The sequence below is a fragment of the Protopterus annectens genome, chromosome 2.part0 (genome assembly GCF_019279795.1).
Source record: "Protopterus annectens isolate FY-2018-M chromosome 2.part0, PAN1.0, whole genome shotgun sequence".
Classification (NCBI taxonomy): Eukaryota; Metazoa; Chordata; order Ceratodontiformes; family Protopteridae; genus Protopterus; species Protopterus annectens.
Genome location: NC_056728.1, coordinates 1430431798 through 1430443994, shown reverse-complemented (window position 1 = coordinate 1430443994; position 12197 = coordinate 1430431798). Strand labels below are relative to the sequence as shown.

Here is a 12197-nt window from a genome sequence, read left to right as displayed (position 1 = left end):
GTAACAACACCTAGCAATTTAGTTTGATTTACCTATTCAGTTGTGGTACACAGAATCTCAAGTGCATATTTAGTCTAAGTCTATTATTCTGCCCCTAAGAACTTGCACTCAATTTAACACTGAAGTTGCAAGGGACTTTGTTGGTGAAGAGACATTTTTTGTTGGTCACATACTTCCAGTAACAGAAAATGCCACTTTTTATGGAGCTGTATATACATTTTACTTGTGAGATAAAGCTAACTTACTGCGGACATGTTCTACATGTAGCTAGAAATATGTGCATATATGTATACTGTATCCCCTACCTTGAACATATTCACTCTTTACAGAAGCTAAACATATGCAGCTTTGCCCCCAGACATATTTCTAATGATTTGTAGACCTTCATAGGTTCATAGATTAGTACTAGACTAACTGCCCTTGCAAGCCATTTTAAGCCTAGCCAATTATCCCTTATGAGACTCAAACGCTGCACTTTGTGTTTGTAAGGCAAACTCCTTAACCATTAGGCCACCCTCCCAACCCTAGTGGTATTATCTTCCAATACAAGGCTGTTTCTCTGAATCAGACTGATATGTTCTGCTAAAATCTTCTTGGCAGCACATTTGGATCTTTAGGTATAAACTGCACTTTACTTCTGCCTTTAAGTGCAAGGGTATTGGAAAGTGTGAATAACAGAATCAGAGAGAATTTGCTGTGAACTGAATCTAATGAATATTTTCAGACTGTCAAGATTCTAATGCATGAAGAACTGCAATAAGTGGGATGCACAACTATAATAAAACAATGGTATTTTTTAAAGCCAAACTAAAGGTTGTGCCATCATTTGTTTCAGCTCCTTTTGCACATGCATGCGTACTCTCATACATGCTCGCTTCGTGAGCCCGCACACACACACACACACACACACACACACACACACACACACACACACACACACACACACACACGCACACACACACACACACACACACACACACACACACACACACACACACACACACACACACACACACACACACACACACACACACACACACACACACACACACGATGTCTTGCTAGAATAAATGACTTCTAATAGGAATGGCTTCTTTGACTGTAAAGAAGTAAAATAAATTTTAATAAAAGTTGGGATGTAGAAAAGGTTGGCATATTCGCTTCCTGTCTGACTTCCACATCTTTCAAGGATGTCCCTTTAAGCCTAGTAGTTTCTCCTTCTCCCTAGACATGGGTGCACTGTTCAGTTTATAAGTAGAAGCTGCTCTTGGCCTTGTTATTCTATTTTGCTGCAAGGAGGGATCAGCTGTCAGTCTGGACTTTCCATCAGGTCCATTCCAGGTAACTGCCAGAGCGTATTAACGCTGACTTTGATTGACATTGTGACTGCTGTTACAGAATCCATCTCTTATGAAAGTTATATTCTTAGCAATTGGACTTGTCAAAATTTCCCAAGCTCCATTATGTCCATTGAACAGTATCCCAACAAGTTACAATCCAGGAGGTAGATTCTACTTAAGAATTTTTAGTCGTATTATCTCTTTGGGTAAAGATTACAGGTGTACTTTTGTAAAAAGTGTGCCACACTTAGGAAAAAAAGTTTGGCTAGTAGGGACAGATATCTTAAGACCTACTTGGACCAAAATAAATCACAGGCCTTCAATCAAATTAACCATCTTCTTGAAGAGTCTTCTTCCAATAATGGTAGAATGACTCATAAATGGAATGACCAAAGAACATTTCTGTTAACGAAACAAGGATCAGACAGAGTGATGCCTTAGAGATGTTATCAGTCTGCAAGAGCCAGTGTACTCCAGTCCTAATGAGCATTTGTCTCATGCATCTGGAGTAGCATGTGCTAGCAGATATTCTGAATATTCTTACAGCTGAGAAAAACAAAACTTCTCAATATATCTTTAGGTCCTCATGCCATTGACATTTTCTCAAATATTGGCAGATCATGCCTGGCAGTGAGGTTCAGGCATCTAACTGTATGCCGATGGCTCATCTTGCCTGTAACTACAGAAAATTTGTTGAGGACTGTGTCACAACCTGGCAGACTTGTAACCCCAGCCACACAATCCTCTCTGTTTTGAGTACCTCATTGTCCTTCTACTAATAAACAGAAGGAGATTCCTCAATCTAATTTCTCAGAGTGTAATGTAGAAAAAGAACTCTTGGCTTATCTATATCAAACTCCTTCCTGTATTGGCCTTTATAGAATGATGATGAGGACATTTTTTGGGTCACTTGGAGGATTTGTCATTTGGTGGCACCCTAAACCTGTTAGAGGAGTAGAATAACAGGAACTTCAAGCATATTTTAAGTACAGCTCTACTATTGGCTCACACATTTTATTTGTTACTACCATAGAAGTTCTGTGGTAATAGCAGTAGCATTTAAGAAGTGACTCTAGTCTGAGAAATTTTTTCCATATTTATTTATTTATTTATTTTGCTTTCTGTCTAATTCTAGAAGTAAAAAGTTGAGAGCTATGGCATCAAGGAGGTATTTGAGGCTAAGATGAATGTGAAAGTGAAAGAGAAACTGATTGGAGCACTTTCATCAATTTACACAGTGTTTGTCTGCTGACCCTGTGAAACCATGAGATATCAAAATAGTTGAGTAAGAAAACCCCCCATTATTCCGTCTGTTGTGTAGCGTTAGAGCTGGCTTATTTAGAGATACTGAGCTGTGTGGGTGTACAGGGTTAGGGGGCTTACCTTCTTGCAAAACCATTGTTTTATCTACTTTCCTGGCATTTGTTGATGCAGTGTTTTATCAGTGGGGATCAGCAGAGCAGGAGTCTCTGTTAGTGCAGTTGATGAATGGTTATATAATCCAGAAGTGTTACAGCAGCCTGCGATGCAGCGAGGAAGCGAAGCCCCTTGCACTATTCTCTACTCTTCTGGTAGTTGAGAATGCCTTTGAAATGTCTCTTGGCTTTGACCATTGTTTGCCTCCCCCTAAGAATGAGCCAAGTATTACAGGCTCACAAGAAATTCATATACCTTTGATACCTTTGTAAAAGACCAGCCGCCAACCAATTGGTAGCATTGCTGGAAGTTGTTCAAGGAAGTAAACTGATTCCAGGTCTGAATATGATCCCAACTGATAAGAAAAGCAGGACCTTGGATTGTTTTTGTAAGCAAATGTATCTCCCAGAGGGATGGACCCAAGAGTCCCAGGCCCGATCCCATCTAGTCTGAACACATTCTTAATGATTATGTAGTTCAAGATGATTATCTTGGGAGCCCTTTTCCTGTTGCTGTTACCAAGAGCCTTATTAGTCATCCTGGACATAAAGGACAAGTAGCTATATACCCCAATTCACAAAGGTTACATATGGTTCTTAAATTTCAAGGTGGGTAGAAATCATCTCCAGTTTGCCTCCCTACTATTTGACTTAGTTACAATGGCCATGTATGTTCATCACATGCCTTGCTCCAGCTGTCAACATTTTGAGGACAGTGTAGACCTACACTTGCCCTTCACCTTATTTAGCCTCCTTTGCTTGAGGGGATGAGCAGATATCTGGACATGACCATGGGCTGCACGACTAATATGGTCTTTATCTAAAACCGTAAAAAGTCAAACCTGCTGCCAGAAAGGTTCAAGATCTTACTGATGCCCTTTACTGGGGCATCTTTACCTGTATAAGGAAAAGGTCCTACAACTAAAGGTCCTGCCCATGGACCTGATCCGGGAGTTCCAAATGATGCCAAGAAGATGCTTAGAGCTCTGGATCACATGTCAGCATCAGTCTCGATGGTGTCCTTAATCAGAGTGCATATGAGGAAGATCAAGTGGTATCTCAGGTGTATCTGACCTCTGCGTTGCTGTCCTCTTCATCATGTAATACCACTTATTCCAGTCATCAAAAAGGAGTCTGTCTGATGTAACAAGCAGATTGAACTCAATCTGAACAGGCCTCTGGGTGGTGATCCAAGGAGACTAAACCCTGATCATGGATGCATTGTAGCTTTCTAGAGGAGTGCACCTGTTGCAGTTGAAGTAGCATAGAACCTGGAAGGGTACTACAGTGAACAAGCATATCAGTGTGGAAGAGACAATGGCAGTCTGTATGGCCATAAAGAGCTTAAGACTGGAGCTCACAGCAGGGATAGTCATTGCAGACAACACCATGGTAATATAGTATGCAAACATGCAGGGAGGTAATTACTCTTACTCTCTATGTTAACCTTAATGGTTTGGGAACTGGCAGTCCAATTAGACATACATCTTACATTCTGTCAATCTTGAATAATATTACAGACAAACTGGGCAGTGCCATGAGTGGAAACTGGAGCCACAAATGTTTAGGTCAGTTACACACATGGAGTCTACCATGGGTAGACCCATTCAACTTGAATGAAAACCACCAGCTGCAGAAGATTTGCTCCAATTCCATACAGAAGGGCCTGCACAGTGGACATGCTGAACACCGTCTGGCACAGGCATTTATATTCTTTTTTGCCTTTGTCAGTATTGACAGCTGGTACTTAAGATCAGGTCAGTTATGGCTAGAGTCTTGTTTGTTGCACTAGTCTGGCCCAGGCAACTGTGGCTCTTTGTTCTTGTTCTGAATGCCAAAAAAGAGTCCTCTTCTGCTCCTGAAGAATTTCACTGTGCTGATGCAGGAAGAGAAAACTGTGAGTCACCCAATACTCAAGACCTTGAGACCTCTTGCCTGGATCCTGTCAGTTTGATACTCTTTAGGTACAAACTTTAAGAAGAGGTCATTAACATTCTGTAGGCAGCTAAAAAAAACAAGCACTGGGAAAAAAAACATACTTAGCGAAGTGACAAAGTTAAATACAAACCAAACCAATAAAATAAATAAACAAAGGCAGTGGTTAGCTCCAAAAACAGTGTTTGTTAACGCTTTTGTTCACAGTCAGTACATGAACGTCTTCAAACAAATTTATAAAACACATTAGAACTTAAATAAACAAACAGTTATGACATCATAAAACACATCCTACATTTAAACTAACATACTTCCAAAAATTTACTATATGTAATACTTAAATATACTAAAACTAACCATATAGAAATCTAATGGTTATAGACCATTTCAAAATAAAAACTATTCATGATTAATACACATCAGTTATAAACTACAGGGGTACAGATTCATAAAGCCAACAAACATTTTCTAATGCCTTCAGCTTTAAAATACATGTCAAGGAACATTGTTTGTTCTGTCCTGGGTAAACATAGGCATTCAATTTTAACTGCCAATAGAGCTGTATTTCTTCCAGTCGGAGAGGCCATGAGCCACCCCTAACATTTTTCTTCACTTGCTCAATTATTAAATAGTGAAAATGATGCCCACAATTTTCCATATTATGTCTTGCTAGTGCATTAGTATTGTTTTGCCTACTGATATTATATTGATGTTCAGACTCTCTGTCTAAAATGTCTTTTGATTTTACCAACTTAAAACCCAGGGCAAATTTGGTACTTTACAAGATAAATAACTCCAGGACTCTCACAATTAAATTTCCCCTTGATGGCATAGGTATAGTTGTTGATGCAAAATCTATTTGTCACTTCTATGTATTGGCCAAAACTACATCTACCGCATTTAGATATCCCTGTCCTGAAGATGGTAACATTTTCTTTTCTCTCAAGGATATTTTTTATAATACAACCACATTTAAAAATGACACCAGGAGAGTTGTAATGTTTTGTCTAATCAATGGATCCTCTAAAAGGACCACCCAATTTTTGACCAAAATGTCTCTAAGTAGACTAACATCAAGTGAAAAAGGGGTAATAATCTTCAAAGAGTAGTCAGATCCATTAGTAAGTGGTTGAATTAAACCAACACCTACCCCACCAGTTTCACCTATTGCAGGGGTATTACCACTCCCATTAAGAATTAGTTTAAACCAACCCATGTCTCTTTTTGTCACTCCTTCAGCTATAACTTGCTCCAGTAGGTCAAAAGGATAAGCTGTCCTTAAGAACATATTCTTTAGATCTTCACATTCTAATAGGAAGGCACTATTTAAAGTGATCATCCTGGCAGCCCTCACAAGCTGCACATTTACTACAGCCTTCTTCTGGTGGAGTGGGTGGGAGCTTTCAAAATGCAAAAAGGTGTCTGAATACGTGGCCTTCCTAAATATTTTAGCCACATATCTGGCATTTGGTCTGTCTTTAGTCAACAATACATCCAAATAGGAAATGCTTTCAGAACCAAGTTCAGAGGTAAATTGGAGGAAGTTAGTAAACCCAGATATAAAATCCACAAAGGTAGATACCACATTGTAATTTTCCTTAAAGATGATAAAAATGTCATCTAAAAATCAGGTGTACCAATACACCCTTTCTTTAAACAAGTTACTGTTGAATAAAATGTTTCCTCCCAATAAGCCATTACACAATTGGCAAAGCTCTCTCCACATGGAGACCCCAACACCACCCCTGTTTTCTGCAAATAATATTCCTCACTGAATAATATGAAGTTGGATGAGATTACATCAAGCAGGTACTCAATTAAATCTACTTCTTCACCAGGGGCATCTTTTTTATGCAAAAGTTTTCTGGTCCACCCAATGCCAGTGTTCTGTGGGATGACCTTGTAGAAATCCCTAACATCAATAGTTAGGAAATTATAGCTAGCACTAAATTCCAAAAAATACAGGGTGGCTAAAAAATCCCAAGAAACATGACAGATATGTGGCTTTTCTTTCAATTACTTCTTTAATTTTGAGTTCACAAATTTAGCACACCCATAGGTAATGCATTTCTTCCCATCCACAATAGGGTGGAATGGTGGATTTCTCAAACGAAGTGGAAAAAATTCTCATTGTTTGCACATCGAAAGGCATTGCCTAAAAATAATGCACAGAACCATAGGTTCTCCAGGATTTGGAAGGACTTCACAAGGATGCACTTTCTTACTTCTCTGTCAAATAGCACATTCCAGCCATTGTGGAATGTCTCCCCATGGTACACCTTTTCTTTGCTCAGTTTGTGATCAAGCAGTTCTTCGGGGGGGGGGGTGGAGGTATTTCAACTGTAGTCTCCAAGGATGTTTTTGCCTTCCCCCAAAGTATTTGACTTTTGTTATTGAAAGATTGATTTTGTCACCCTTTGAGGCCAGTGCAACTGTGGTGTTACATTTAATTTCATGCAGGATACAGTTACTGGTAACAGTAATGTTGGCTAGAAGAGCTTTGGAACTGCCAGCTGTTATGTGCAAAGAGCCTATCATTCTTTTCATACAGATGTGTTAGGACTAAAACCGTTTTTCATGCCAAAAGTGGTCCCAGAACTGACCTCAGCCAGCATACCCAACTGCCTGTTTTTTCACCTAATGCAGAAAACAAAGGGAAAAGGATCTTGTGATTACTGTATGTCCAAAGGCAACTCAGATATTACATTACCAGAACTAAAATGATTATCCAAAGGGACCAATTTCGTGCATCCTTCATGCCTAGTAAATTGGGTAGACTGGTCTCCGAGTAGACCCATTCCAAATGGTTGGCTAACTGTATCACAGTCTTATGTTTCCAGCAAGAAGCTTTTGAGTGTCATTGTCATGTTGCCTTCTAGGATGGAAACAGTCATCACAGATACCTTCTTTGTGAATGTGTCTTAGAGTATTTAGGAATTGTCTGGGACATCCATTTATGCTTTCTGCAAACATTATAAACTGAATATCCAGTCCAGGGGCAGAGATTGCTTTTCCTCTGACACTCTGCAAACCATAATACAGTGTATTCTCACAGGGAATTCTTGAGTATTTTTTAGTAATTGTCCCCATGGACAATGAAATACAAAGCTGCTGTGAGCCTATCACTACAGCTGTTGGAGCAGGTCACTGTAATAGCAGATGTCTGAGTAGGATATCACCATTGTAGTATGGGTACCTGCCTGCGGACCCGGTTGACTCTAATGTCCATTTCAAATACAGAACACACTACCATATATATTCTGCTGTAACCTGTTTCCCCATTTACATGTTTGTGTTAGTGTTTTTTGTCAGTATTGCTGTGGTGCTATATAAAATGAAATGAGAAATAAGGGCTAAGGTCCTTGTGAAATTTATAGACCAAAGACTGGGGACCAGTATTGATCCTAGACAGGGTGCTGTTCCGGTCACATTTCCATCCAAAAAGAAGTGAAGAGTGGTACAGGTGGTTCCTTCTTTAAAAGTAAATGTTGGACTAACTTCTGGGTAAAAGATGTGCTGAGCTCATGGAGAACATTTATGAAAGTTGTGGGAGTCAGACTGGAAGGGTGAATATCCATCCTTGACAATTGTCATGAATAAAGAATTGTGTTGCAGTGGTGATCCCCTACTTGACTTCTGTCATGATAAGTTACTCTCACAGGTGTACTTTCTTGTATCATTATACCAGCCTGATGTTAGCAAGACTGCACTAACCTTGACACATGCAAAGTAAACAGTAGATGTAGGCATAGTTAGGATCTCAGTATATTCCCAGAAGTAAAAGTAGAAAACAATCTATGTGTAATCATTCTTCCCTCTCAGCACCATCGCTTCAACCTCCAGAAGTAAGAACATTTCTCAGAAGTATTGTTCTGCCAGACTGTTTGTTTTCCCATCAGCATTTATACTGATTTGCGTTCAACCACTGTCATAGTTGACCCTATTTAGATATATTTGTTGGCACTGTGGATACTAAAACCATATTCTGCTGTATAATTTATCCACAACATAAGTATCCCACTCACTGGTGCGGCCTAACTTCTCAATGAATAGATTACATTTACTTCTTTCAGAAGCTGAACTTAATACTGTTGTGTTTTCTACCATTAGAACCATTATCACAAGACTTATATTCCAGTGAGGGCATACCTGTACCTATACTGTTGTTTGTTCTACCATTAAAACCATTTTCACATGACTTATTTTTCAGTGAGGCTATACCTGTACCTGTATTGTTGTCTGTTCTACCATTAGAACCATTACCAAATGACTTATGTTTCAGTGAGGGCATACATGTACCTGTTTTGTTGTCTGCTCTACCATTAGAACCATTACCACATGACTTATGTTCCAGTGAGGGCATACCTGTACCTGTTTTGTTGTCTGCTCTACCATTAGAACCATTACCACATGACTTATGTTCCAGTGAGGGCATACCTGTACCTATACTGTTGTTTGTTCTACCATTAAAACCATTTTCACATGACTTATTTTTCAGTGAGGCTATACCTGTACCTGTATTGTTGTCTGTTCTACCATTAGAACCATTACCACATAACTTATGTTCCAGTGAGGGCATACCTGTACCTGTATTGTTGTCTGTTCTACCATTAGAACCATTACCCCATGACTTATGTTCCAATGTGGGCATATGTACCTGTACCTCACAGTGAGTCTCATTCTTTTAAAGTTTGATACAGTTTCACTCTCTTTAGTCAATTTTCAATCAGAGATTTGTGTTTCAGTGTATTTCAGTCAATATTTCTTCTGACAATCATAATTTAATCATTTAAAAAAATGCTTCAGATTTTAAACGTATCAAATATGGGGTCTTAAATCATGAACAGCTAGCATAGAATGTGACATATAATGGCCAAAAATCTATATCTAATCATGCTCCTAAATCTAGCTACTGACTTTGACTTATTACATTTAGGAAAATATTGTACTCTTTCACTGTGTGCTAGAACCATTGAATTATTCTGGAAAATGTGAGGGTTCCCGTTATAGACATTGGAAGAAGAGGGAGGAAAGCAATGGCAGGGGCAGCACCATTCCTTGGTGAGAGTGTAGCTTTTACACCCCTGAACAAGTGGGACCCTGGTCATTCATCACTGAAATGGCAGGGGCAGCACCATTCCTTGGTGAGACTGTAGCTTTTACACCCCTGAACAAGTGGGACCCTGGTGATTCATCACTGAAATGTTTATTGACAGTCATACTGTCATACTTGTAATATTGAGTTTTGCTGTGACATTTAAGTATACTAACTCTGACATGACTAATCAAGGAGTTAAGGAAGTTCCCTTACCTCCATTGCTGACTGGCCTTAGAGTTAGTATAGTTAGAGTTATGGTTGTGTGGGGAATTCGGGTGGTTTCTCACCTCTAGAAATACTATTTACTGTTTTTTTAACTTTTTAGTTTTGTATTGTCACTTTTCCTTTTGTTTATGTGACTCCCCAAAAATCTTCAGCATTACTGTATCCACTATAGTTTGTGTGCAGAATTATTCATTCTAAGATTCGAAATTCAGAGTCTCCGTTATTCTTGAAGCAGTTGATTTCAGCACTGCTTGTGTAGCATAAGTGTATTTCTATCACTGTAGACTGTAATAATCAATTGTTTGCAGTACTATATATATATATATATATATATATATATATATATATATATATATATATATATATATATATATATATATATACACAAACACACACACACACACACATATATATATATATATATATATATATATATATATATATATATTTTTTTTTTTTTTTAAGTTTAACTGCTCTAATTCTAGATGCATTAATACTGTAAATAGCTGATAAGGGAATCTTGGATGTAAGCATATACTCAAGACACTTGGATGACATTTGGGATGGCATGCGACTGATGATGAAAGATTGGGGGGGGGGGCAGAGAGTATTCTTCCTGATTAAAGGTACAAAGTTGAACCAAGGCATTATAAAGCACTTTTTCTCCAGAGTAATGGATAAATATAACATGTTACATGAGTAGGACTGCAAGACCAGACAGTCTTTTGAGAAGACCTGCAATGGGTGGAAGGCTAAGACAAGTGAAGTAGGAAGGGCAACATTTTGTAGTAGGAGCAGGGGTATTCTTGGCCCCAATGAGTACTGTACTATGCTTTTAGCACAGAGCTTTAGCCCATGATTCTGCCATCATGTACTAGTGTGGCTTAGACCCTTTTGCATGATATGGATATTAGTTGGAAAATTAATGACGGTGCCAAGGTTGCAATCATCGGCATGATTTGTCAGCCCTAGACCTTTGATGCCAGTTTGGGCATTAGAGAAGTATATATTGAATATTGAATGGGGGTTAGAGACAATAGGAAACTTTTTGAGATGCCACTATTGGCAATAATTTTAGAAAAAATGTATGCCATAGACTCTCAATTTGTGAATTGTGCTAGTGTGCCAGTTTGTTGTCAGTCAGAATAAAAGGGATTAATATTCAAGCAGGTGAGCTTTTCATTAATACTAGAGAGTGGGATAGTGTCAAAGCCTAAGGCCTTATCGCCATTTATGTGGATGATATGCACTGATTAACCGACTCCCTTAAAAAAGTCCCCCAAATTCAATAAACATGATCTACCCTTTTATGAGTTCCTTTGTAATGCACTTCAAGATTTTACAAGTAACACTGTTAATATTGATTAGTCTATAGTCCCCAGGCTTGGTGGTAAGGCCATATTGTGTAGTGGAACCACAATGGCTGTTCTCCAACCTCTAGGTATGTAGTGAGTGGTGAGGCTATTAGTCAGTAGAGTTAGAGGGGAATCAGTGAAACTATTTCTAGTGTTAAGCAATCTTGTATATCATTAGGATGTGTAGAACTATTCTTTTTGATTTTGGGCATTTAGAACCTGTTCAGAAGTAATTATGGGGAGAGGTAGGGACTGTGGATGGGACAATTATGGGGAAAAGTAGGGACTGTGAATGGGGTAATTCTGGGGGAGAGGTAGGGACTGCTGATGGTCAGTGGGGTTGCAGGAGGAATACAGGGGAAAATTCACAACTAAATTTATTGGTACGTACATTAGCAATATCCAGTTGGATATTGCAGGCTGTGATATTTGACACCAGCTCTGTGCAATACAGAGAGTCCTAACATAGTAAAAGGAATATTTATGATCACCTTTGGAAGAGGTAGCAATATTCAATGCATACTTAGCTTGACTACTTTGGATCTTATGAACTCTCTGTAGATCAACTTAAGTCACTTTTTATAATGTACAATTTTTAACTTCTTCATTAGTGCAAGAAGTTTTTTACTTTTATGGTAGAGTTTGTCGATGCTGGAATTCTACCACATGGGCTTAGTCTTAATTTTATTTTATTTTGCATTTGTTAAGTAGGTAGGTGAGTGGTCCAGGGACCCTTGTCATTCATGGCTCAAACAAAACATGGCAACAATAAGGCAGAAAAATAATCATTCAACAGTAAACACAGAAGAATTCACTTGCACATTGAAGT

The 12197-nt window shown here is 38.6% G+C and overlaps 1 protein-coding gene across 1 annotated transcript in view; it reads left to right on the top strand.

The window, feature by feature from the left end:
• The window catches only part of SYNPO2 (synaptopodin 2), a 936240-nt gene that overhangs the window by 257431 nt on the left and 666612 nt on the right, over positions 1 to 12197 (top strand). The window lies entirely within an intron of this gene.